Source organism: Schistocerca nitens, chromosome 6 (genome assembly GCF_023898315.1).
Source record: "Schistocerca nitens isolate TAMUIC-IGC-003100 chromosome 6, iqSchNite1.1, whole genome shotgun sequence".
Lineage (NCBI taxonomy): Eukaryota > Metazoa > Arthropoda > Insecta > Orthoptera > Acrididae > Schistocerca > Schistocerca nitens.
The window spans coordinates 57,706,929-57,732,720 of record NC_064619.1 but is presented as its reverse complement, the minus strand read 5'-3'; the positions used below and the strand labels follow the sequence as shown (position 1 = coordinate 57,732,720).

At 44.8% G+C, this 25,792-nt stretch overlaps 2 non-coding genes across 2 annotated transcripts; both read left to right on the top strand.

Moving 5' to 3' along the window:
- The first annotated feature begins 23,462 nt into the window (after nt 1-23,462).
- Trnas-cga (transfer RNA serine (anticodon CGA)) lies at nt 23,463-23,536 on the top strand. The gene has a single exon. It is a non-coding gene; the product is annotated as a tRNA-Ser (tRNA).
- Nucleotides 23,537-24,666: 1,130 nt separating this feature from the next.
- Trnas-cga (transfer RNA serine (anticodon CGA)) lies at nt 24,667-24,740 on the top strand. The gene has a single exon. It is a non-coding gene; the product is annotated as a tRNA-Ser (tRNA).
- The last annotated feature ends 1,052 nt before the right edge of the window (nt 24,741-25,792 follow it).

The window sequence follows — 25,792 nt, the reverse complement described above, 5'->3', positions numbered from 1 at the left end:
GAAGTGATTGCATTGTCAGTTAGGCAATAAATCATATTATTAGTGACTCTGAGTTCCTTTTTGTAGTTTGATGGATCATGATACCATGATATCCGTGTTAGTCACGATACCTATATTTTCTTGCTTAATCTATTCATCATGATATTGTGCGGAGGTATCTATCACTGTAGATCACTGAGGACAGATTCTGCAGCATCTAAGTGGAAAGATGGATTCCCCAGCCGACTCCTCACATGGGAATTAGGCGACTCCTGTCCAAGATAAATATTCGAAAATCTGCAGTTCTCAGGTTCATGCAGTTATTTTATAGTTCGATACATAAGAATCTTCCGTCTACAGTTTGAATAATTTATTCATTTGTTACCTTTTTCACTGGAAAGCACTGCCTGGAGTACAATAATAAAAAAACTTTAAAGAGATAAATCACATTCAGTTGCAATGCGATGTATTAATTTCTACTTCTCTTAAACGAAGAAGAGGGCTGGTAGACATACACTCCTGGAAATGGAAAAAAGAACACATTGACACCGGTGTGTCAGACCCACCTTACTTGCTCCGGACACTGCGAGAGGGCTGTACAAGCAATGATCACACGCACGGCACAGCGGACACACCAGGAACCGCGGTGTTGGCCGTCGAATGGCGCTAGCTGCGCAGCATTTGTGCACCGCCGCCGTCAGTGTCAGCCAGTTTGCCGTGGCATACGGAGCTCCATCGCAGTCTTTAACACTGGTAGCATGCCGCGACAGCGTGGACGTGAACCGTATGTGCAGTTGACGGACTTTGAGCGAGGGCGTATAGTGGGCATGCGGGAGGCCGGGTGGACGTACCGCCGAATTGCTCAACACGTGGGGCGTGAGGTCTCCACAGTACATCGATGTTGTCGCCAGTGGTCGGCGGAAGGTGCACGTGCCCGTCGACCTGGGACCGGACCGCAGCGACGCACGGATGCACGCCAAGACCGTAGGATCCTACGCAGTGCCGTAGGGGACCGCACCGCCACTTCCCAGCAAATTAGGGACACTGTTGCTCCTGGGGTATCGGCGAGGACCATTCGCAACCGTCTCCATGAAGCTGGGCTACGGTCCCGCACACCGTTAGGCGGTTTTCCGCTCACGCCCCAACATCGTGCAGCCCGCCTCCAGTGGTGTCGCGACAGGCGTGAATGGAGGGACGAATGGAGACATGTCGTCTTCAGCGATGAGAGTCGCTTCTGCCTTGGTGCCAATGATGGTCGTATGCGTGTTTGGCGCCGTGCAGGGGAGCGCCACAATCAGGACTGCATACGACCGAGGCACACAGGGCCAACACCCGGCATCATGGTGTGGGGAGCGATCTCCTACACTGGCCGTACACCACTGGTGATCGTCGAGGGGACACTGAATAGTGCACGGTACATCCAAACCGTCATCGAACCCATCGTTCTACCATTCCTAGACCGGCAAGGGAACTTGCTGTTCCAACTGGACAATGCACGTCCGCATATATCCCGTGCCACACAACGTGCTCTAGAAGGTGTAAGTCAACTACCCTGGCCAGCAAGTTCTCCGGATCTGTCCCCCATTGAGCATATTTGGGCCAGGTGGAAATGGCATGGCAAGCCGTTCCACAGGACTACATCCAGCATCTCTACGATCGTCTCCATGGGAGAATAGCAGCCTGCATTGCTGCGAAAGGTGGATATAAACTTTATTAGTGCCGACATTGTGCATGCTCTGTTGCCTGTGTCTATGTGCCTGTGGTTCTGTCAGTGTGATCATGTGATGTATCTGACCCCAGGGATGTGTCAATAAAGTTTCCCCTTCCCGGGACAATGAATTCACGGTGTTCTTATTTCAATTTCCAGGAGTGTAGTTTGTTGTTGGCCTGTGTCTTGCCGTTGTAATTCTGGGGAATAGATTTTGTGTGTTTGTACTTCTCGTAGGTTTTAATTGTGTTTCATGGTGTAAATAGGCCTAAAAATTTCGTAAGAGATAGGAAGTATTTTACCTGTATCAGTGTTTGGGGTATGTCGGGTTTAACCCGTACTTGTACATATAATTTGAAGACTGAAATGGAAGTATCTAGAACTTTGGTAACTGCCATTGGGCTATGGAAGTTCAGTAAGGCAGTTTGCATAGTTTCAATGTACAAGAAAGTCGAAGTAGTAAATTGCATAGATCAGTGCAATACGCAGCTTGGAAAAGAACATTCTGAAGTTGACTAGATGCTTGATGAGAATATGAGAAAGTCACAGCAACAGGAAACTCTATAGCTGTTGGTTGCCATAAAGTGCCAGAGTGTTATGGTTCATTATGGTTCATATGCCAAATCCTCAATCAGCGCCACCTTTTGATCTCTAGTCCTTTCTAATTGAAATAGGTTGGAAAATAAGAAACAGCGCGACAGGCAGTACAAGAATTTCGCCGCGCTGGCATTGATCAGTAAGTAACAAGAGAATAGAAACCGGGCACGTTATAAGAAGATAGACGAACTCTTCAAGGAAAATCGGAAACATTCACTGAAGGTAGAGCAACAGCTAGTGGTTCATGTAAATGGGTGTAGCTTGAAGTTCATAGAAATGGACAAGAAGATCTAGACATAAATAAAAAATCTGAGGTGAAAACTGCTCAAGTAATTGATAGTGACAAAGTGATTAGTTATATCAGTACGAGGGTAGTTTGTGAAGTCTGTTAAAAAAGCAAGACAAATTGTTTCTCCCATAAACAACTCAACTAACTTCTTAATGTAATCACCTATGGGAGATACACACTTGGTCCAGCGATCCTCCAGCTATTTCAACCCATAGGAGAAACAGCTTTTGCGAAACTCTGCAAAATACTCATGACTACACTATCACGTCTTAATTTGATGAAAATTTCTTCCCAGCAAGCCAGTGTTTCAAGGTAGGGGACAGGAAAAAGTACTTGGGACAACGTCTGGTGAAGAGGGTGGATTAGGAATCAGTTCAAGCCCAGTTGAGGCACTTTTGCCATTGGCATCGCTGTTGTGTGGGATGGTGGGTTATTTGTATGCTAGCCTTGTTCTTTCTCAACCAACACGTTTCATGCGATACAACAACAAAACATAACAGGGCCGAGTTATGGTTCTGCCTTTTTCGTGTAAGGGTTATACCCTGCAAATCCCAAAAAGTGACTATCACCTTACCAACTGATAAATGGTCTTTGTCTTCTTCGGTGCGCTTTCACCAGCATTTGTTCAATGTTTTGACTGACGTTTTGAATTAGGTAATGCTGAAACCATGCTTCATCAGTAGTCATAAATCGGCGCAGATTGCGATGAAACATCGTAACACATTGGGTTGAAATGTTGTGCCGCAAGCAAGGTGGCACCCACGTATCACACATCTTCTTCATACGTAATTCTTGGTGCAGGATGTTATGAAATCGCTCAGCTGAGATGCCTACAGTCTCGGCAATCTCACGAATTCTGTGGTCTTAGATTACCCTCTCCACGAGACATCGCCTTAAAGAAGCACTGTCCGTGTGGGCGGAGAGGTTTGCATATTCAGATGACACTAAGAGCTATGCCGGCGGTAGCTTAGCTACTGGCAGGGCCTCCCAAGCCGGACACGTCTTAGTCGATGAACCAGACGAAGTATGTCTCACAACGACCTATCCTTTGACTCCCCGTCCTTCATCCTTTCACATTTTAAGAAAACGGGATATCAGCCCCTACAGCTGAAGAGAAAACTATACATCTAGGGGAAGGTTACCCCAAAATCAAATACCCTGGTCCTCCAAGTTGGGGGTTGGCGACGGGTTAGCACCTGATCACGGAAAATTTGTAAATGGTAAACAAACCACAAGGGAGCCTCGGAATTTGGTAATACCAAATAGACGGAAAGTGCGAGAACAAGATTTACCATTTAGAACATGGAATACTCGTAATTTATATGAAACAGGCACCAAACCAGTCAACTCAAAGAAATCAAAAGATATACCATGGATCTTGTCGCTTTGCAGGAAGTCCGTTGGGAGTATACTGGTACCTTGGATATCGAGAAGTATACAATCTTTTATGGAGGCTGTGAGACAGGACACAAACTAGGTACAGCATTCTGTGTGAGTAAGGCTCTGGCTGATAATGTATCTGGGTTTGAGGCTACGAGCCCTAGAATAGCAGTTTTAACAACAGACGTAGAGAGATGTAAAATATCCTTTGTGAATTGCCATGCACCCACAGAAGAAAGTACATCCCAAGTGAAGGATGAATTTTACGCGGAACTGGTGGTAGTCATAGACGCCATCCCAAATAATAATTGTAAAATCCTATTGGGAGACATTAATGCTAAAGCAGGAAGAGAGAACGTATTCCAATCAACAACCGGAAGACACAGTCATCATGAACTCAACAATGTCAATGGTATCAGATTCATACCCTTTGCAATATCCAAAGGGATATTCATAAACTGCACACATTTCTAACGGAAGGATATACATAAAAGAACTTGGGTGTCGCCAGATGGTAAAAATGTTAACCAGCTAGACCACATTGCAACAGATATTAAAGCAAAGAACGGGGAGAGGGATGTAAAGACAACAAGGGTGAGAGTGTGGGGGTGATCATTTCCTTGTAGACAGCTGGCTAAAGGTACAACCCAAAGCCAAAGCTAAAAACAACCTTACAGAAGTTGTCCACTACCACATCGATGCGCTGAAAGATGACACAAATAAAGAAGAATTTCAGCTCCAGCTCAGCAACCACTTTGAAAATCTGCAGGAAGAGGTTTCACGATAGGATCCAGATGAAGAGTAGAAAGAAGTTAAGGATGCCGTAAATAAAGTATCGAATGCAGTCATCAAGAAGCGGATCAGAGGGAAAAAGGTTTTGGTTTGGGGATGAATGCATTAAGGCATTAGCGAAGAGAAGAGGAGCAAAGAAGAGCTGGTTACAAGGGGCTGATTTAGCACAAGGCAAGGCACAGTTCGAAGAAGTTCAGAGAACTACTCAAGCAACCCTGAGAAGAGCAAAGAGAATGTACGTTAAAGAACTGATAGATGAGGCTCAACACGATTTCTTAGGGAAGGAGGCGCGAATGATGTACTCAAGCAACCCTGAGAAGAGCAAAGAGAATGTACGTTAAAGAACTGATAGATGAGGCTCAACACGATTTCTTAGGGAAGGAGGCGCGAATGATGTACCTGAAAGTAAAATTCTTCAAGAAGGGATATTAAAGTCGCCAAAAATTCATCAAGGACTATAATGGAAGCGTACTAACCAGTGAGCTTCACATCGCTGAAAGGTGGAAACAATACTTCAGAGAACTCCTCAACTGTGATGAACCAAAAGATCTGTCTGAATTTTAGTTTCCTGACATTGCAGATTTGGACTATCCTCTACCAACACTGGAGGGAGCTAAAGAAGAAAAAAGCCCAGGAGAAGATGGAATCCAGACATAAATCATTCAAGCAGGAGTGGAGGGACTCCACAATAAAATTCAACAATAAATAAGGGGATCTGGATTTTGGAGGAGATCCCCGAAGATCGGAAGACAGCTGTCATATTCCTGACAGACAAGAAAGGTGACAAAATGAACTGCACTAACTACAGAGGAATCGCCCCACTGAATGTCTGCTACAAGATTTTGTCCAACTGTATACTGGATAGAATACAGCCATTAGCAGAAGAAGTGATAGGTGAATATCTGGGAAGATTTAGAAAGGGCCGTTCAACTGTCGACAACATATTTGTGCTGCGACAACTCACCGAAAAGTTGTGGGAGCATGGCGAAGAACTTCATGTGCTCTTCATAGATTTTAAGAAGGCGTATGACTGCATCCACCGGGAGTTTGGAATACATAAGAAAGTCGTCAGTCTAGTTGGAATTCGTCTCACTGATTCAAAAGGCAAAGAGAAGCTCGGGAACCAACTCACGGAGAGCTTTAACATAAACACAGGGTTGAGACAAGGAGATGGTGTGTCAACGGCATTGTACAACCTGACACTTGAAAAGATAATGAGAGAAGTCTCTCGTAGAAGCTTCGAGGGTATAGAGGTAGAGGGTGAGAAAATCACATATCTCTCGTTTGCTGATGATGTGGACATGTTGTCCAGATCTAAGGAGGAACTAATGCAGATGAGTGAAAGCGTGGAGGTGGAAGCAATTAAAATTGGACTCCTTGTGAATGAATCAAAGACGGCATCTCTGGTGATGAGCAGGACCCATGCTTATTCAAGAGACCCACACCAGCATTTGATAGTAGGAACCGGTCCCACAAAAGGGTTCGTGAATTTAAATATCTGGGGGGTAATCTTTACAGAAGACGCAGCATGTGAAGCAGAAATCAAAGCGAGGATCCCAGCCGCCAACCGATCACACTTTGGTCTCAGTCAACTTCTTGCATCGTGTGGTTTCTCGAGGAATTGCAAACTCCATCTGAATAAGACAATGATTCAACCTTTAGTACTGAATGGTTGTGAAACTTGTACAGTCCGGAAGAAAGACTTGAACAATCTTCTTGTTCCCAGAATGAGATTTTCACTCTGCAGCTGAGTGTGCGCTGATATGAAACTTCCTGGCAGATTAAAACTGTGTGCCCGACCGAGACTCGAACTCGGGACCTTTGCCTTTCGCGGGCAAGTGCTCTACCAACTGAGCTACCGAAGCACCGACTCACGCCCGGTACTCACAGCTTTACTTCTGCCAGTACCTCGTCTCCTACCTTCCAAACTTTACAGAAGCTCTCCTGCGAACCATGCAGAACTAGCACTCCTGAAAGAAAGGATATTGCGGAGACATGGCTGAGCCATAGCCTGGGGGATGTTTCCAGATTGAGATTTTCACTCTGCAGCGGAGTGTGCGCTGATATGAAACTTCCTGGCAGATTAAAACTGTGTGCCTGACCGAGAGTCGAACTCGGGACCTTTGCTTTCGCGGGCAAGTGCTCTACCAGGAGAGCTTCTGTAAAGTTTGGAAGGTAGGAGACGAGGTACTGGCAGAAGTAAAGCTGTGAGTACCGGGCGTGAGTCGTACTTCGGTAGCTCAGTTGGTAGAGCACTTGCCCGCGAAAGGCAAAGGTCCCGATTTCGAGTCTCGGTCGGGCACACAGTTTTAATCTGCCAGGAAGTTTCAGTCTTCTTGTTTCTGAGCAGCAAGCCTTAAGGAAGATTTTTGGTCCTGTGCAAGATAAGATCACTGGAGAATGAAGGATCAGACATAATTGTGAACTAGACAAAATGCACAATACACCAGACACTCTAGGACTGATGAGAACGAAGCGTCTTGTATGGGCAGGACATGTCAGTCGGATGAATAAATGCCGATGGCCTTTGAAAGCTATTGATTATACTCCCTGTGGAAGACGCCCAATAGGAAGACCAAAGAAGAGATGGAGGGACAGAATCTGGGCTTGATCGCATAAAGTAAAGTAAGTAAGGTCTTACATTAGCATATCATGGATTTTGTCAATCGTTTTCTTTGAGGTGTCCTCAGTTGGACAGAAGAACACGCTTCGTCTTCGGTGCTCCGGTCAAATTTAAATTCATTATTCCAAAAGTAAATGGTCTACATTGAAGGTGCCGATTCTGTATGAAATTCATCCAGTTCTGTTTTGATTTGTATGGCAGTCGAGTCCCTCATATGGAAATGTTTGATACCAACAAAATTTCGGTTTTCTCCATTTTCAATCACAGTTGACACACTGACCATTTCAGACTGCTACACATCGTTAAATTCTTTATACGAGCCTTGGAATAATCAACCTTACCAAGCATGAAGGAGCAACAGAAATGTCCCATTCTTCCATGGAAATTTACGAGACTTATCATGCCACCCTCATAAGCTGGGCAGATTATCCTATTAAGTGAAGAGCAGCACCAATGAACTGCACAAGTATGTAGATATTATTAAAGAATGGAAGAACGACATAATGGCTGATGTAATGCGGGTTAAGAAACAAGTCGAGAAACTTTCGTTGCATAGTGATGTGGGTGAACTGGAGAGATCAGATAAATGTGTCATTCCAGTTCAAACAAATCATGGCAAACATCGTAACTGAGAAACATTAGTAGAAACAATGAAGGAAACAGAACGAAGATGCAGTTTGGGGATGGAATTAGAACCAGTGGAACAACAATAACTGTAGTTCACAAGCAGAAGGAGAAGACTTATGTGAGGTAAGTGACACGCCGTGCCACATATGCTGTGACCCAGGACATTCATTTGCAGATGTATAACCAGCAGTAACCTTAGGAATGGGGCAACAAGAATTCAAAGAGGATGAAATTCAGAGGCCCTTTTTACCAGTACAGAAATATGTGTTATTGACAGACCGTGCAAACATTCTGCAGCCAAAGATTTGGATTAAACAATTCCAAGACGAAATTCCAAGTTCATGGTGCGCAAGGTAAAAATAAATTTCGTATGTGCACGTCTCCAAGGGGAGGCAGCAATTGCAATGTAAATAGTCTCAGCCAAATGGAGAATTCAAACTGGCATTTTTAAATGAGTTCTTTGTGCAAGAGAAACAGGAGTGTGTGAAATTGGGAATATTGATGATGGAGCCTTATGCTGAATCACAATTTCGGAACCCACTTCAGTACTTCAAGCAGATGGTGAAATAAAATAATTTGCTCGACGCACCATTTGAGCAAAAGAAATTAGTAAAAATGTGTCAGACACACTTGCCGAACAGAATACGGAAGGATATTACACTTGCATGTCGAGAGAAGTTAGAAACATAGTACACTTTGTGCAAACCCTTTATGGGCTGTTACAACATGCCATTGCACAAAGTTTCCGCCCTGCAAGACCAGAAATAATTGGCATAGGAACGTTCCTCATGGAAAACCGGTGCCACTTTGCCGATCAGATGACAGGTGGAATCATGGAGGACCTAGAACTTGCAGATGTATACAGTCCAGATCTGCAAAGGAGTCAGCAAGACAATGAAAGAGACAGAAATACTAGGCTTGACTGATTAGCAGCTGTATCTCCAACTTCGTTGTTAAATTGTACCCAAATTCATAGAGCCTTAATCGCAAATTTCGATGAATTGAAAGTAAAACTGTCAGCAAGCCTTATGAAGCTCTACAAATAAGGAGAAAATACTGTTACCCCATTTACTTTTGTAAAGTCTGGCTCTCGAAATCGTTTGTTGTAACATAGTTCACACCTGTTCATTGGCGTTTTAATTTCTGTGAGAGGCATATGCAACGTCTCACTTAGTCTCACTACTTATCGCATTTACTTGGGACGGTAATATGCTCCTACCATTCTACACTGAAAAGCCTAAGAAACTTGCCCACCTGCTTAATATCGTATAGAGCCCAGCGAGTCCGCAGGAGTGCCACAACACGACGTGGCATGGAATCGACTAATGTAGTCGAGTGCTGGACTCTACTGACACCCTGAATCCTGCTGGACTGTCCACAAATCCGTAAGAGCACGACGGGGTACAGACCTCTTCTGAATAGCACATTGCAAGGCATCCCAGATATGCTCAATAGTGTTCATGTGTGGGGAATTTGGTAGACAGCAGGGGTGTTTAAACTCAGAATACAGTTCCTGGAGACACTGTGTAGCAATTTTGGGTATGTGTGGTGTCGCATTGTCCTGTTGGAATTGCCGAAGTCCGTCGGAATGCACAATGGACATGAATGGATGCAGGTGATCAGGCACGCTGCTTACATACGTGTCACCTGTCAGAATCGTATCTGGACGTACCAGGGGTCCCATCTCACTCCAACTGCTCACGCCCCACACCTTTACCGAGCCTCCACCAGCTTGAACAAACCGTGCTGACATGCGAGGTCAATGGATTAATGAGGTTAACTCCATACCCGTACAAGTCCATCCTCTCGGTACAATTTGATACGAGGTTCGTCCGTTTCCAGTCATCAGGCCCAGGCGAGGCGTAAGACTTCGAGTGATGCATTCGTCAAGGGTACACTAGTGAGCCATCTGCTCCGAAAGCTCATGTGGATGGTGTTTCGTTGAATGGTTTGCACTTGTTTATGATCCAGCACTGAAATCTGCAGCAATTTGCGGAAGGGTTGCACTTCTGTCACGTCGAGCAATTCTGCTGAATCGTCGTTGGCCCCGTTCTGGCGGGACCTTCTTCCGGCCGAAGCGATGACGGAGATTTTATGTTTCGTCTGATTCCTGACGTTCGCGGCACATTCGTGAAATGGTCGTACGGGAGAATCCCCACTTCATCATGCTGTGTCCCATCGCACGTGTGCCGACAGTAACCACACGTTCAAACTCACTTAAATCTTGATAACCTGCCATTGTAACAGCAGTAAACGATCTAACAACTGCGCCAGACACTTGTTGTCTTACATAGGCATTGCTGATCGCAGCATCGCATTCTGCTTGTTTACATATCTCTCTATTTGAATATGCGTGCCTATACCTGTATCTTTGGTGCTTCAGTGTATATCCGATGTACAGTATGACAAATGCCTGCACTACAGGAGAACAGAGACGTCAATGACAGGACTGAAGGTCCACAATTTTGTGAAAAGAAAACAAAATCTTAGGCACGAAGAGATTTGAAGGTCTCCCCCTTCGCAGTCCAACACCATTCACTGTTTTTATTTCGCTACTTTTTCACAGTTAAGTACACCGTCTTCCTGTTATCATGGTTTATGAGCGTTAAGTTTTTGATGGGGTACCCACTGTGCCATATTACCATTAAATCAGAAGGGGCTGCGATGGGGAGTTACCCTTGTAAACGACTAAAATCAGTTCAAGAGGCGACTATGCTAATAGAGCCACTCGAACAATCTGTCGCTCATTCAACCTTTGTGTTGGGTATTGCCATAAGAGACGTAGAGGGTGACAGGGCGACCAGTCTTTTTGAAACAGTAACGCTCTGCAGCGGCACTGGTAAAACGTTACGAACACATTTCATGACAAACAGTACCTCTTCATCTCCGCTAATAAGCGTTTAGTCATATGAGTCCGTCACAAGTCCACACAATGATATAACACGAATCTGTTGGCTTGCTCACAGGAACGGTCATGTATTTTCCGCTGCTAACACTCGATATTCTATGTGAAATCCCGCTGATCCGTTGTTAAATGCCCGCTGGGAACTATGTATCTTCAGTGCTCGATCTTAAAATATAGTGGGAGAAATGAAATTCGTTACGGTGATCTTGCGGGTCTGGAACCGCGCGACCGCTACAGTCGCAGGTTCGAATCCTGCCTCGGGCATGCATGTGTGTGATGTCCTTAGGTCGGTTAGGTTTAAGTAGTTCTAAGTTCTAGGGGACTGACGACCTCAGCTGTTAAGTACCATAGTGCTCAGAGCCATGTGAACCATTTGATCTTGCGGTCCGAAACCCTGCACACACAGTCACTGGTATAGGTAAAGTAATAATCGCACAGAACTGACAACGCAAAAGCGTGGATACCTCCTTCAGTACATCCAGATCTTCGCATTGTCGTTCCAGATCATCTTTTACCTGTTGCATTATTACAAATATCGTAACCGACGTCTGAACTGTCGTGATCCTCTCTTCTATTTGCGAACAATCTCGCGTCGGAGGTCACTGCAAGAACCTGTTGGATATTTTTTAAGGAAGAATGGAGCGTTTTTGAGGATGCTTTGCTGTACATCACATGTACCTGTCGATTAGCGCTGTAGAGTAAAAAATAACTGAATGCCATATCCCCTATTCCGCTGTTTACGTTATACACACTCCACAGAAACGACAGCACAACCTCAACTCAACACGTACTGAATGTCTGATGCAGGAGTCAGTTATATGAGCTACGTCTGACAACAACATTTCAGTTAAGGGACTTGCCAAGTTTGTGATACTGTTAAATATTTATGGATTATAACTCTGAACGTATCGTGCATATAATTTATTCGCAGTTATTTCGTGAATTAATTGCTGGTGAATAAAGTTTTACGTATCAGCCAAGATGGTGAGGGTCAATTCTGTTGTGGTGGTCACAGAAGGCAGCCCATTATGAACCGTACTGATATAAGGTCTTCTAGCAACCAGGACGTATCTTAACTGCATCTCATGTAGCCTCTGATTCAATAAGGACCGACAGTATCAGAACTGTCAGCAAAGCGCGGACGCTGGTACTTCTACTGAAAGTATTTCGCTTCTCTTTTCATGTCAGCTACAGAATATATACTTCTTGAAGTACTGCCGAGTAGCGAAAATACCGGAAACCTATCTTATTTTGATAGGACAAAAGAGGTGTCATTTATGGAATTTTAGTATTATTTTCTCGGTTTGGTGGCCATTGGATGTGAAGATTCCGAACATACTTGAAACGGAACCTTTCGCAGCGTTCAAAATAATTTGTGACACCTGCGAAATGGTCACAGCGTCATGTATAATACAAATCGTTTGAAGTGCAACGCTGACATTCATGGCCGCGATGTAGACGTGTTGTTGTTGTCGTTGTGGTCTTCAGTCCTGAGACTGGTTTGATGCAGCTCTCCATGTTACTCTCCCAGTAACTACTGCAACATACATCCTTCTGAATCTGCTTAGTGTATTGGCTCTGAGCTCTATGGGACTTAACTGCTGAGGTCATCAGTCCCCTAGAAATTAGAACTACTTAAAACTAACTAACCTAAGGACATCACACTCATCCATGCCAGAGTCAGGATTCGAACCTGCGACCGTAGAGGTAGTGTGTTTCCAGACTGAAGCGCCTAGAACCGCTCGGCCACTCCGGCCGGCCTTAGTGTATTCATCTCTTGGTCTCCGTCTACGATTTTTACCCTCCACGCTGCCCTCCAACACTAAATTGATGATCCCTTGATGCCTCAGAACATGTCCTACCAACGGATCCCTTCTTCTAGTCAATTTGTGCCACAAACTCCTCTTCTCCTCAATTCTATTCAATACCTCCTCATTAGTAATGTGATCAACCCATCTAATCTTCAGCATTATTCTGTAGCACCACTTTTCGAAAGATTCTGTTCTCTTCTTGTCGAAACTATTTACCGTCCACGTTTCACTTCCATACATGGCTACACTCCATACAAATACTTTCAGAAACGACTTCCTGACATATAATCAATACTTGATGTTAACAAATTTCTCTTCTTCAGAAACGCTTTCCTTGCTATTGCCAGTCTACATTTTATATGCTCTGTACTTCGACCATCGTCGGCTATTTTGTTCCCCAAATAGCAAAACTCCATTACCACGTTAAGTGTCGCATTTCCTAATCTAATTCCCTCAGCATCACCCGAATTTATTCGACTACATTCCATTATCCTAGTTTTGCTTTTGTTGATGTTCATTTTATATCCTCCTTTCAAGACACTGTCCATTCCGTTCAACTGTTCTTCCAAGTTCTTTGCCGTCTCTGACAGAATTACAATGTCATCGGCGAACCTCAAAGTTTTTACATCTTCTCCATTGATTTTAATAACTTCTCCAAATTTTTCTTTTGTTTCCTTTACTGCTTGCTCAATATACAGGTTGAATAACATCGGGGAGAGGCTACAACCCTTCTCACTCCCTTCCGAACCACTGCTTCCCTTTCATGTCGGTCGACTCTTATAACTGCCATCTGGTTTCCGTACAAATCGTAAATGACTTTAGCTCCCTGTATTTTACCCCTGCCACCTTTAGAATTTGAAAGAGAGCATTCCAGTCAAGGACACGTGTTACATTGTAATAAAACAAGTGAAATTTTCGGACCGGCAGTGGTCATCTGCGCCATTTCGCCGAAGTGTTGACTCATTAGCACTGGCTGTACTTTCGCATTTCTTAGAAACAAATCTCCCTTACTGTTTACTTTGCATTTTTCAGATGTTCAGAAGAAAAATTATTGTTTGTTTTTGTACTTGAAAGGCTTAGGAACGTGTTTGTTAATAAAATTTTTACAACTGAATGGCCCCACTTTCTTCTGTTTGAATTAAATATCTATTTATCGTTACGACAGAATTACGGCGATAAAAATTATTTTACCTGGTGATGTAAAGCTATAATGCATAAAGGGTTCGTCCATAAATGAGAATTCTGCCTTTGGTATTGATTTCCGATTCGTTACACCGTTTAATTGCATAGCTTGGTCCCATAGAGCGAAAGAAAAAATGCGGCCAGTAAGCTAGCCAGCAATTATCCCACACCTTTGGTCACTTCTATTTGTTACTCGTATTGACAGAGTGAAGTCGCTATATTAAAAAAAAAAAAAAATCATCGCTCGGAAAAAAAATCATATCGTAAAAAGGTAAAACCCATATTATTAAAGAAATCTGCTAAATAAAGCTGTGCAAATTAAGCAATCATTAAAAAAATGAAAAGCGCAACGCTCCTTTTTGAATCCTAATGTGATATTAAACAACTATCCTGCTTGGTTAATAACTACCTTGCAGTAAAATAAATGAACTCGGTAAAATAATGTATCGGATACAACTTTAATGTATGTTAATGAAACAGTACTGGTATTAATCTTCTTTATTTCTTAATGAGGATTGTATGCTAGAAGAAGGTTGTATACCTGGAAGAATCCTGGAGATACTAAAAGGTATCAGATAGATTATATGATGGTAAGACAGAGATTTAGGAACCAGGTTTTAAATTGTAAGACATTTCCAGGGGCAGATGTGGATTCTGACCACAATCTATTGGTTATGAACGGCAGATTGAAACTGAAGAAACTGCAAAAAAGTGAGAATTTAAGGAGATGGGACCAGGATAAACTGAAAGAACCAGAAGTTGTAGAGAGTTTCAGGGAGAGCATAAGGGAACAATTGACAGGAATGGGGGAAAGAAATACAGTAGAAGAAGAATGGGTAGCTTTGAGGGATGAAGTAGTGAAGGCAGCAGGGGATCAAGTAGGTAAAAGACGAAGGCTAATAGAAATCCTTGGGTAACAGAAGAAATATTGAATTTAATTGATGAAAGGAGAAAATATAAAAATGCAGTAAATGAAGCAGGCAAAAAGAAATACAAACGTCTCAAAAATGAGATCGACAGGAAGTGCAAAATGGCTAAGCAGGGATGGCTAGAGGACAAATGTAAGGATGTAGAGGCCTGTCTCACTAGGGGCAAGATAGATACTGCCTACAGGAAAATTAAAGAGACCTTTGGAGAGAAGAGAACCACTTGTATGAATATCAAGAGCTCAGATGGCAACCCAGTTCTAAGCAAAGAAGGGAAGGCAGAAAGGTGGAAGGAGTATATAGAGGGTTAATACAAGGGCGATGTACTTGAGGACAATATTATGGAAATGGAAGAGGATGTATATGAAGAAGAAATGGGAGATAAGATACTGCGTGAAGAGTCTGACAGAGCACTGAAAGACCTGAGTCGAAACAAGGCCCTGGGAGTAGACAAAATTCCATTAGAACTACTGATGGCCTTGGGAGAGCCAGTCATGACAAAACTCTACCATGTGGTGAGCAAGATGTATGAGACAGGCGAAATACCGTCAGACTTCAAGAAGAATATAATAATTCCAATACCAAAGAAAACAGGTGTTGACAGATGTGAAAATTACCGAACTATCAGTTTAATAAGTCACAGTTGCAAAATACTAACGCGAATTCTTTACAGACGAATGGAAAAACTGGTAGAAGCAGACCTCGGGGAAGATCAGTTTGGATTCCGTAGAAATGTTGGAACACGTGAGGCAATACTAACCTTACGACTTATCGTAGAAGCTAGATTAAGAAAAGGCAAACCTACGTTTCTAGCATTTGTAGACTTAGAGAAAGCTTTTGACAATGCTAACTGGAATAGTCTCTTTCAAATTCTGAAGGTGGCAGGGGTAAAATACAGGGAGCAGAAGGCTATTTACAATTTGTACAGAAACCAGATGGCAGTTATAAGAGTCGAGGGGCATGAAAGGTAAGCAGTGGTTGGGAAAGGAGTGAGACAGGGTTGTAGCCTCTCCCCGATGTTATTCAATCTCTATATTGAGCAAGCAGTAAAGGAAACAAAAGAAAAATTCGGAGTAGGTATTAAAATTCATGGAGAAGATGTAAAAACTTTGAGGTTTGCCGATGACATTGTAATTCTATCAGAGACAGCAATGGACTTTGAAGAGCAGTTGAACGGAATGGACAGTGTCTTGAAAGGAGGATATAAGATGAACATCAACAAAAGCAAAACGAGGATAATGGAATGTAGTCAAATTAAATCTGGTGATGCTGAGGGAATTAGATTAGGAAATGAGACACTTAAAGTAGTAAAGGAGTTTTGCTATTTAGGGAGTAAAATAACTGATGATGGTCGAAGTAGAGAGGATATAAAATGTAGACTGGCAATGGCAAGGAAATCGTTTCTGAAGAAGAGAAATTTTTTAACATCGAGCATAGATTTAAGTGTCAGGAAGTCGTTTCTGAAAGTATTTGTATGGAGTGTAGCCATATATGGAAGTGAAACATGGACGATAATTAGTTTGGACAAGAAGAGAATAGAAGCTTTCGAAATGTGGTGCTACAGAAGAATGCTGAAGATAAGGTGGGTTGATCACGTAACTAATGAGGAGGTACTGAATAGGATTGGGGAGAAGAGAAGTTTGTGGCACAACTTGACTAGAAGAAGGGATTGGTTGGTAGGACATGTCCTGAGGCATCAAGGGATCACAAATTTAGCATTGGAGGGCAGCGTGTAGGGGAAAAAATCGTAGAGGGAGACCAAGAGATGAATACACTAAGCAGATTCAGAAGGATGTAGGTTGCAGTAGGTACTGGGAGATGAAGAAGCTTGCACAGGATAGAGTAGCATGGTGAGCTGCATCAAACCAGTTTCAGGACTGAAGACCACAACAACAACAACAACAATGCTAATTCTTCTGCTGCTCAATGAAAGTGAGTTGAAATATTAACGCTGACAATAATTGTGCCGTTTGTGAGGGCCTGACAAATAGCCTACCGCCAACACAGCTGCATCCAAAACAATCTCAAAATTTAGGTACTGATAATTCACAAGTTCCAGCGTGAGCTTTTCCACTACACAGTCGCTGGAGTGACACACAGTTTGTAAGATGAGTCCATTACCTTGAAATGAGTATTGCATACGGTCGGTTTAGTGCACCTGCCCATACAGATCCAAGTTGAACTGAACATGTTATTGCCATTAATGTGAAATCTGTTCCAGCGCCGACCGCTGCCGTAAGAAAATGCAATTAGTCCAGACCTTACTGATGGTGGTAGCTGCTTTAACCAATAACATACAGGGAGCTCAGGAACAGTCTGAAAAACGTGTAAGGGCGTTGAAGGCTTAACTCTCCCTTCCTTTTTCAGGGGGTGAGTCAATTTGACGAAAAGTCTACAGACTGAAGTTTTTCAAGAACCAGAATATTGCTCTCTCGATATCATTGGTTAGGTTCGTATTTTCGCGACTCTGAACGTTTGGAGCACCTCAAGGGTGCCAGTTTTATTGGCAATGGGCAACTAGACTTCGTAAATTAAATGACACACAGGTTTCAATTAATTACTTTAATTCGTCGGTGAGATGACCGCAATGGCGACTAAACAGATAAAAATCAGGTCCGTTATTTTCATTCACACAATAACTCACTCACACATCCACACTTCCACTTGTTAACCTAACAATACCGTTTTAATGAGGTTAACGGTATCTGTTAAAAGAACAGGAGACAATTTTTGAACGGAAATGTGTAATTATTCTCATTCATACGAACTTATATTGATACATCCACCTTTACAGATCATTGAAATGTAACGAAGGCAGAAACAAAAGAAGAACGACAGAAAAAGATAGAGATTGCTTTACAAAGATACCGTAACTGCGACTTATTCTTTCAAATTTGAAGCACTATGGATTCACGTTTTACATGTAGGTTGATCAATAAAACTGAAGACATTGAAATATTTCGAAAACTACATATCGGATGGCGAAACGTTGTTATTTAAATTTGTTTGTTTCTGAGGGCGACATCCAATGACGCCACACTCGACTCGCCAAACCACCCCGTGTCTGAATGGCGAGGGGCAACTTTGAAATCTTCAATGTGAACCCTCGTTTTATACTGCAGATTACAACTCTACGACAATATCTACGTACGTTAGGTCTGAAAAAATTTTCTTCATTTCGCCACAGATGGCGCTGTAATCGGAGGAACAGAAATGGGTACACAATCAATAATTTACGACATGCTAATCAATGGCCCTTGAATATTCAGTCTCACGTGGGACCCCCCACCTCCATGCTTCCAGGTTAGGAAAGTCCAGCACTTCACAACTCCTAATGTGAAACAGCATTCGCCACGTTGTATTCCTCTGACATGTGGGGCAGTGACGAGACTGGAACTGTGACTGGGTGGTGGTGGTGGTGGTGGTGGTGGTTAGTGTTTAACGTCCCGTCGACAACGAGGTCATTAGAGACGGAGCGCAAGCTCGGGTTAGGGAAGGACTGGGAAGGAAATCGGCCGTGCCCTTTCAAAGGAACCATTCCAGCATTTGCCTGAAACGATTTAGGGAAATCACGGAAAACCTAAATCAGGATGGCTGGAGACGGGATTGAACCGTCGTCCTCCCGAATGCGAGTCCAGTGTGCTAACCACTGCGCCACCTCGCTCGGTCTGTAAAGACTGGGAACTTGCACGGCCGTTGATGACCTCTATGGTGGGCGCCCCATATCACATCATCTGACATGTCGAGCAGCTGACTACTCTTCGTGCCACTGTGTCCGTAGCTCGAGGCGAACGCTATTCTACCTTGCAATTAGAGTAAGTGTTCGAACGTAGTACCGAAAACTTCAGATACACTTAGCGTTCCGCTTTTCAAATGACTGTATACTGGACAGAAGCATATTTGTGGTAATGTCAGGAACGCGATTATAATGCGCCAGACCATGCTTCACTGCCTGTTGTCACGTGCTGGCGCACATTATCTTGTAAATATCTCCACAGCAAGAAATCGGCCACGTCAAATCCTGAGACTTAGAGGGGCAATTAGAGAGGCCAAACCTCCGACCAGTATAAACACTGCCTAATACCTCCCGTGTTTCAATTGCGTAATGCGGTGGGCAAGCGCTATGCTGAAACTATATGCGGTGTCCAACGTCAAATGCAACATACTGCAGCAATACCGGTAGCTCCTGTTACAAAAACGTTCGAAATTTGCGTGCATTCAATGTACCGTCAACAAAGTACAAGCCAATCAGTTTGTTCCTAATGGTGCTACATCATATGTTAACCGACCAAGGGCATTGATCGTCAACTTGCTGTAACCAGTGGAGATTGTCTGGACCCCAGTAATGCATTTCATGCCGGTTACCGCTCGCATGGTTAGTGGATTTAGACTCATCGGAAAGTAGTACCTCGGCAAAGAATGTGGGGATCGTTTTCATTTGTTGACGTGCACACTCACAAAAGCTGCCCGGCAATGGAAATCTGAACCATTAAGTTCTTTATGTAGTGACAGGTGTTATGGATGATACTTACGACGTTGCAGTACTGTGACAAAATATCTACCGACATACCGGAATCGCGGTGTACACAACTGACCATTAAAATTGCTACTGCACGAAGATGACGTGCTACAGACGCGAAATTTAACCGACTGGAAGAAGATGCTGTGATATGCAAATGATTAGCGTTTCAGAGCATTCACACAAGGTTGGCGCTGGTGGCGACACCTACAACATGTTGACATGAGAAAAGTTTCCAACCGATTTCTCATACACAAACAGCAGTTGACCGGCGTTGCCTGATGAAACGTTGTTGTGATGCCTCGTGTCAGGAGGAGAAATGCGTACCATCACATTTCCGACTTTGATAAAGGTCGGATTGTAGCCTATCGCGATTGCGGTTTATTGTGTCGCGACATTGCTGCTCGCGTTGGTCTATATCCAATGACTGTTAGCATAATATGGAATCGGTGGGTTCAGGAGGGTGTTACGGAACGCCGTGCTGGATCCCAACGGCCTCGTATCAGTAGCAGTCGAGATGATAGGCATCTTATCCGTATGCTGTAACGGATCGTGTAGCCACGTCTCGATCCCTGAGTCAACAGATGGGGACGTTTGCAAGACAATAGCCATCTGCACGAACAGTTCGACGACGTTTACAGCAGCATGGACTATCAGCTCGGAGACCATGGCTGCGGTTACCCTTGACGCTGCGTCACAGAAAGGAGCGCCTGCGATGGTGTACCCAACGACGAACCTGGGTGCACGAATGGCAAAACGTAATTTTTTCGGATGAATCCAGGTTCTGTTTACAGCTTCATGATGGTCGCATCCGTGGTTGGCGACATCGCGGTGGTCGCACATTGGAAGCGTGTATTCGTCATCGCCATGCTGGCGTATCACCCGGCATAGATTAGCGATTGGGTGCCATTGGTTACACGTCTCGGTCACCTCTTGTTCGCATTGACGGCAATTTGAAAAGTGGCCGTTACATTTCAGATGTGTTACGACCCGTGGCTCTACCCTTCATTCAATCCCTGTGAAACTCTACATTTCAGCAGGATATTGCACGACCGCATGTTGCAGGTCCTGTTCGGGCCATTCTGGATACAGAAAATGTTTGATTGATGCCCTGGACACCACATTCTCTAGATCTCTCACCGATTGAAAACGTCTGGTCAATGTTTGCCGAGCAATTGGCTCGTCACAATAGGCCAGTCAGTACACTTGATGAACTGTGGTATCGTGTTGAAGCTGCATGGGGAGCTGTGACTGCACACGCCATCCAAGCTCTGTTTGACTGAATGCCTAGGCGTATCAAGGCCGTCATTACGGCCAAAGGGGGTTGTTCTGTGTACTTATTTCTCAGGATCTATGCACCCTAATTGCGTAAAAATGTAATTACATGTCAGTTCTAGTATAATATATCTGTCCAATGAAAAACCGTTTATCATCTGCATTTCTTCTCTGTTTAGCAATTTTAATGACCAGTAGTGTAATTGCCAGGCGCTTTTCCCACGGCTGTGGTGAACTGACCCTAGTGCATCTATTCCACTAGCTTCTCCTGTACCACGCTGACTCCGTGTCGTTTTGCTGGTCTGTACGCTGCCATCAGACGTAAAGACTATCACAACCTTGTACAAGAACGAACGAAAATGAGTCATCTCTTGAAAACACTCTGCATACAAGACAAAAGCAGCCTCAATATTTCTTCTACATCCCCCGCAAATCATGGTCACTTCAGTTTGTTCCTCTGTGGTATGTGGCGCAGTTCTCTCTCGGCTCCATAGTGATGGGTGTCCCAGTTGAGATGACGTGGAACGGGGTCCGTCGATCACGACAACGCCAGTTTCTAACTATTAGAAATAAAACTTCTTCAGTGGTTTGGTTATTTTCAGATACTGTATCTCGAAAATGATATCATCGTCTCCATGGAGCAGCATGCCCGAGTGTGTGCGCAGCCCTTGCTTGTAATGAAAGCAGTTGTGTTCGTTGTCTGTCGTCCTTCTTCACTTATAAATGTAGCGACTGGACCACTCGATAAAGCGATGCCTCCATTGACATGAAATAACCGAAAGTCCCTTGCGCGTTCGCGACAGACCCTTCAGTTTTCGCGAACTTGCCGACTATATTTCTTATGCCCGGTTTGAGAATGGTTATTCAAACGTAAAAAAATACTGTGTTGAATCATCATTCCAACACCCAATCCGAGGCCACATTATGAATTTTGCGAGGATATTAAATTGTTAATTATTATTCCGTCGTCAAGGCGTCGCTACGTCGCGTATTCAACAACTACACGGCGTAACTCCAGAGATAACATTACCTTGAGCAATGTTCAAAATGCGTCGCAATTTTGAAGTAAGACTATTGCTGTTCACAGTTGAATTATCACTAATTCACTTAGCACTTTTATGTTATCAGAATAGTATGTTAATTTCACGAATGCACTTTAAATGCCCCTGAAATGATGTAGGAGACATGGACAATTAAAGCTGAATTAAGATTTATTGTTCTTTGTAATTATTGTCTGTCCCTACGCTGAGCACACACACTGATATGTGATTTAGGGAATTATGTACGTTAACATCAGTAATCCTGACCTTGACGATAACTTCTGACAATACGCAGAAATTGTAGTCTCTTCGTGATTGCGTTTAGTTGTGGCCTACTCAAGTGTAATAATACAGTTTATGTCGGCGATCAGTCTCTTTCTGTGTCCTTTAATTTTGGTGACTATTAAGTACCACGAAGGCTAAGTCCCATCACAAATGGGTAGTCACACGATTCACTTTTCTGTCAAAAACATCAAAACCCTATTATTTTTCTAACGGTAAGCTGTTCCTACTTTAGTCTGACTTCTGACTAATATTTCCAAGTTTGGAAGGTAGGAGACGAGATACTGGCAGAAGTAAAGCTGTGAGGACCAGGCGTGAGTCGTGCTTCGGTAGCTCAGTTGGTAGAGCACTTGCCCGCGAAAGGCAAAGGTCCCGAGTTCGAGTCTCGGTCGGGCACACAGTTTTAATCTGCCAGGAAGTTTCATATCAGCGCACACTCCGCTGCAGAGTGAAAATCTCATTCTGGAAACATCCCCCAGGCTGTCGCCAAGCCATGTCTCCGCAATATCCTTTCTTTCAGGAGTGCTAGTTCTGCAAGGTTCGCAGGAGAGCTTCTGTAAAGTTTGGAAGGTAGGAGACGAGATACTGGCAGAAGTAAAGCTGTGAGGACCGGGCGTGAGTCGTGCTTCGGTAGCTCAGTTGGTAGAGCACTTGCCCGCGAAAAGGCAAAGGTCCCGAGTTCGAGTCTCGGTCGGGCACACAGTTTTAATCTGCCAGGAAGTTTCATATCAGCGCACACTCCGCTGCAGAGTGAAAATCTCATTCGGGAAACATCCCCCAGGCTGTGGCTAAGCCATGTCTCCGCAATATCCTTTCTTTCAGGAGTGCTAGTTCTGCAAGGTTCGCAGGAGAGCTCCTGTAAAGTTTGGAAGGTAGGAGACGAGATACTGGCAGAAGTAAAGCTGTGAGGACCGGGCGTGAGTCGTGCTTCGGTAGCTCCGTTGGTAGAGCACTTGCTCGCGAAAGGCAAAGGTCCCGAGTTCGAGTCTCGGTCGGGCACACAGTTTTAATCTGCCAGGAAGTTTCATATCAGCGCACACTCCGCTGCAGAGTGAAAATCTCATTCTGGAAACATCCCCCAGGCTGTGGATAAGCCATGTCTCCGCAATATCCTTTCTCTCAGGAGTGCTAGTTCTGTAAGGTTCGCAGGAGAGCTTCTGTAAAGTTTGGAGGGTAGGAGACGAGATACTGGCAGAAGTAAAGCTGTGAGGACCGGGCGTGAGTCGTGCTACGGTAGCTCAGTTGGTAGAGCACTTGCCCGCGAAAGGCAAAGGTCCCGAGTTCGAGTCTCGGTCGGGCACACAGTTTTAATCCGCCAGGAAGTTTCATATCAGCGCACACTCCGCGGCAGAGTGAAAATCTCATTCTGGAAACATCCCCCTAGGCTGTGGCTAAGCCATGTCTCCGCAATATCCTTTCTTTCAGGAGTGATAGTTCTGCAAGGTTCGCAGGAGAGCTTCTGTAAAGTTTGGAAGGTAGGAGACGAGATACTGGCAGAAGTAAAGCTGTGAGGACGGGCGTGAGTCGTGCTCGGTAGCTCAGTTGGTAGAGCACTTGCCCGCGAAAGGCAAAGGTCCCGAGTTCGAGTCTCGGTCGGGCACACAGTTTTAATCTGCCAGGAAGTTTCATATCAGCGCACACTCCGCTGCAGAGTGAAAATCTCATTCTGGAAACATCCCCCAGGCTGTGGCTAAGCCATGTCTCCGCAATATCCTTTCTTTCAGGAGTGCTAGTTCTGCAACGTTCGCAGGAGAGCTTCTGTAAAGTTTGGAAGGTAGGAGACGAGATACTGGCAGAAGTAAAGCTGTGAGGACCGGGCGTGAGTCGTGCTTCGGTAGCTCAGTTGGTAGAGCACTTGCCCGCGAAAAGGCAAAGGTCCCGAGTTCGAGTCTCGGTCGGGCACACAGTTTTAATCTGCCAGGAAGTTTCATATCAGCGCACACTCCGCTGCAGAGTGAAAATCTCATTCGGGAAACATCCCCCAGGCTGTGGCTAAGCCATGTCTCCGCAATATCCTTTCTTTCAGGAGTGCTAGTTCTGCAAGGTTCGCAGGAGAGCTCCTGTAAAGTTTGGAAGGTAGGAGACGAGATACTGGCAGAAGTAAAGCTGTGAGGACCGGGCGTGAGTCGTGCTTCGGTAGCTCCGTTGGTAGAGCACTTGCTCGCGAAAGGCAAAGGTCCCGAGTTCGAGTCTCGGTCGGGCACACAGTTTTAATCTGCCAGGAAGTTTCATATCAGCGCACACTCCGCTGCAGAGTGAAAATCTCATTCTGGAAACATCCCCCAGGCTGTGGATAAGCCATGTCTCCGCAATATCCTTTCTCTCAGGAGTGCTAGTTCTGTAAGGTTCGCAGGAGAGCTTCTGTAAAGTTTGGAGGGTAGGAGACGAGATACTGGCAGAAGTAAAGCTGTGAGGACCGGGCGTGAGTCGTGCTACGGTAGCTCAGTTGGTAGAGCACTTGCCCGCGAAAGGCAAAGGTCCCGAGTTCGAGTCTCGGTCGGGCACACAGTTTTAATCCGCCAGGAAGTTTCATATCAGCGCACACTCCGCGGCAGAGTGAAAATCTCATTCTGGAAACATCCCCCTAGGCTGTGGCTAAGCCATGTCTCCGCAATATCCTTTCTTTCAGGAGTGATAGTTCTGCAAGGTTCGCAGGAGAGCTTCTGTAAAGTTTGGAAGGTAGGAGACGAGATACTGGCAGAAGTAAAGCTGTGAGGACGGGCGTGAGTCGTGCTCGGTAGCTCAGTTGGTAGAGCACTTGCCCGCGAAAGGCAAAGGTCCCGAGTTCGAGTCTCGGTCGGGCACACAGTTTTAATCTGCCAGGAAGTTTCATATCAGCGCACACTCCGCTGCAGAGTGAAAATCTCATTCTGGAAACATCCCCCAGGCTGTGGCTAAGCCATGTCTCCGCAATATCCTTTCTTTCAGGAGTGCTAGTTCTGCAAGGTTCGCAGGAGAGCTTCTGTAAAGTTTGGAAGGTAGGAGACGAGATACTGGCAGAAGTAAAGCTGTGAGGACCGGGCGTGAGTCGTGCTTCGGTAGCTCAGTTGGTAGAGCACTTGCCCGCGAAAGGCAAAGGTCCCGAGTTCGAGTCTCGGTCGGGCACACAGTTTTAATCTGCCAGGAAGTTTCATATCAGCGCACACTCCGCTGCAGAGTGAAAATCTCATTCTGGAAACATCCCCCAGGCTGTGGCTAAGCCATGTCTCCGCAATATCCTTTCTTTCAGGAGTGCTAGATCTGCAAGGTTCGCAGGAGAGCTTCTGTAAAGTTTGGAAGGTAGGAGACGAGATACTGGCAGAAGTAAAGCTGTGAGGACCGGGCGTGAGTCGTGCTTCGGTAGCTCAGTTGGTAGAGCACTTGCCCGCGAAAGGCAAAGGTCCCGATTTCGAGTCTCGGTCGGGCACACAGTTTTAATCTGCCAAGAAGTTTCATATCAGCGCACACTCCGCTGCAGAGTGAAAATCTCATTCTGGAAACATCCCCCAGGCTGTGGCTAAGCCATGTCTCCGCAATATCCTTTCTTTCAGGAGTGCTAGTTCTACAAGGTTCGCAGGAGAGCTTCTGTAAAGTTTGGAAGGTAGGAGACGAGATACTGGCAGAAGTAAAGCTGTGAGGACCGGGCGTGAGTCGTGCTTCGGTAGCTCAGTTGGTAGAGCACTTGCCCGCGAAAGGCAAAGATCCCGAGTTCGAGTCTCGGTCGGGCACACAGTTTTAATCTGCCAGGAAGTTTCATATCAGCGCACACTCCGCTGCAGAGTGAAAATCTCATTCTGGAAACATCCCCCAGGCTGTGGCTAAGCCATGTCTCCGCAATATCCTTTCTTTCAGGAGTGCTAGTTCTGCAAGGTTCGCAG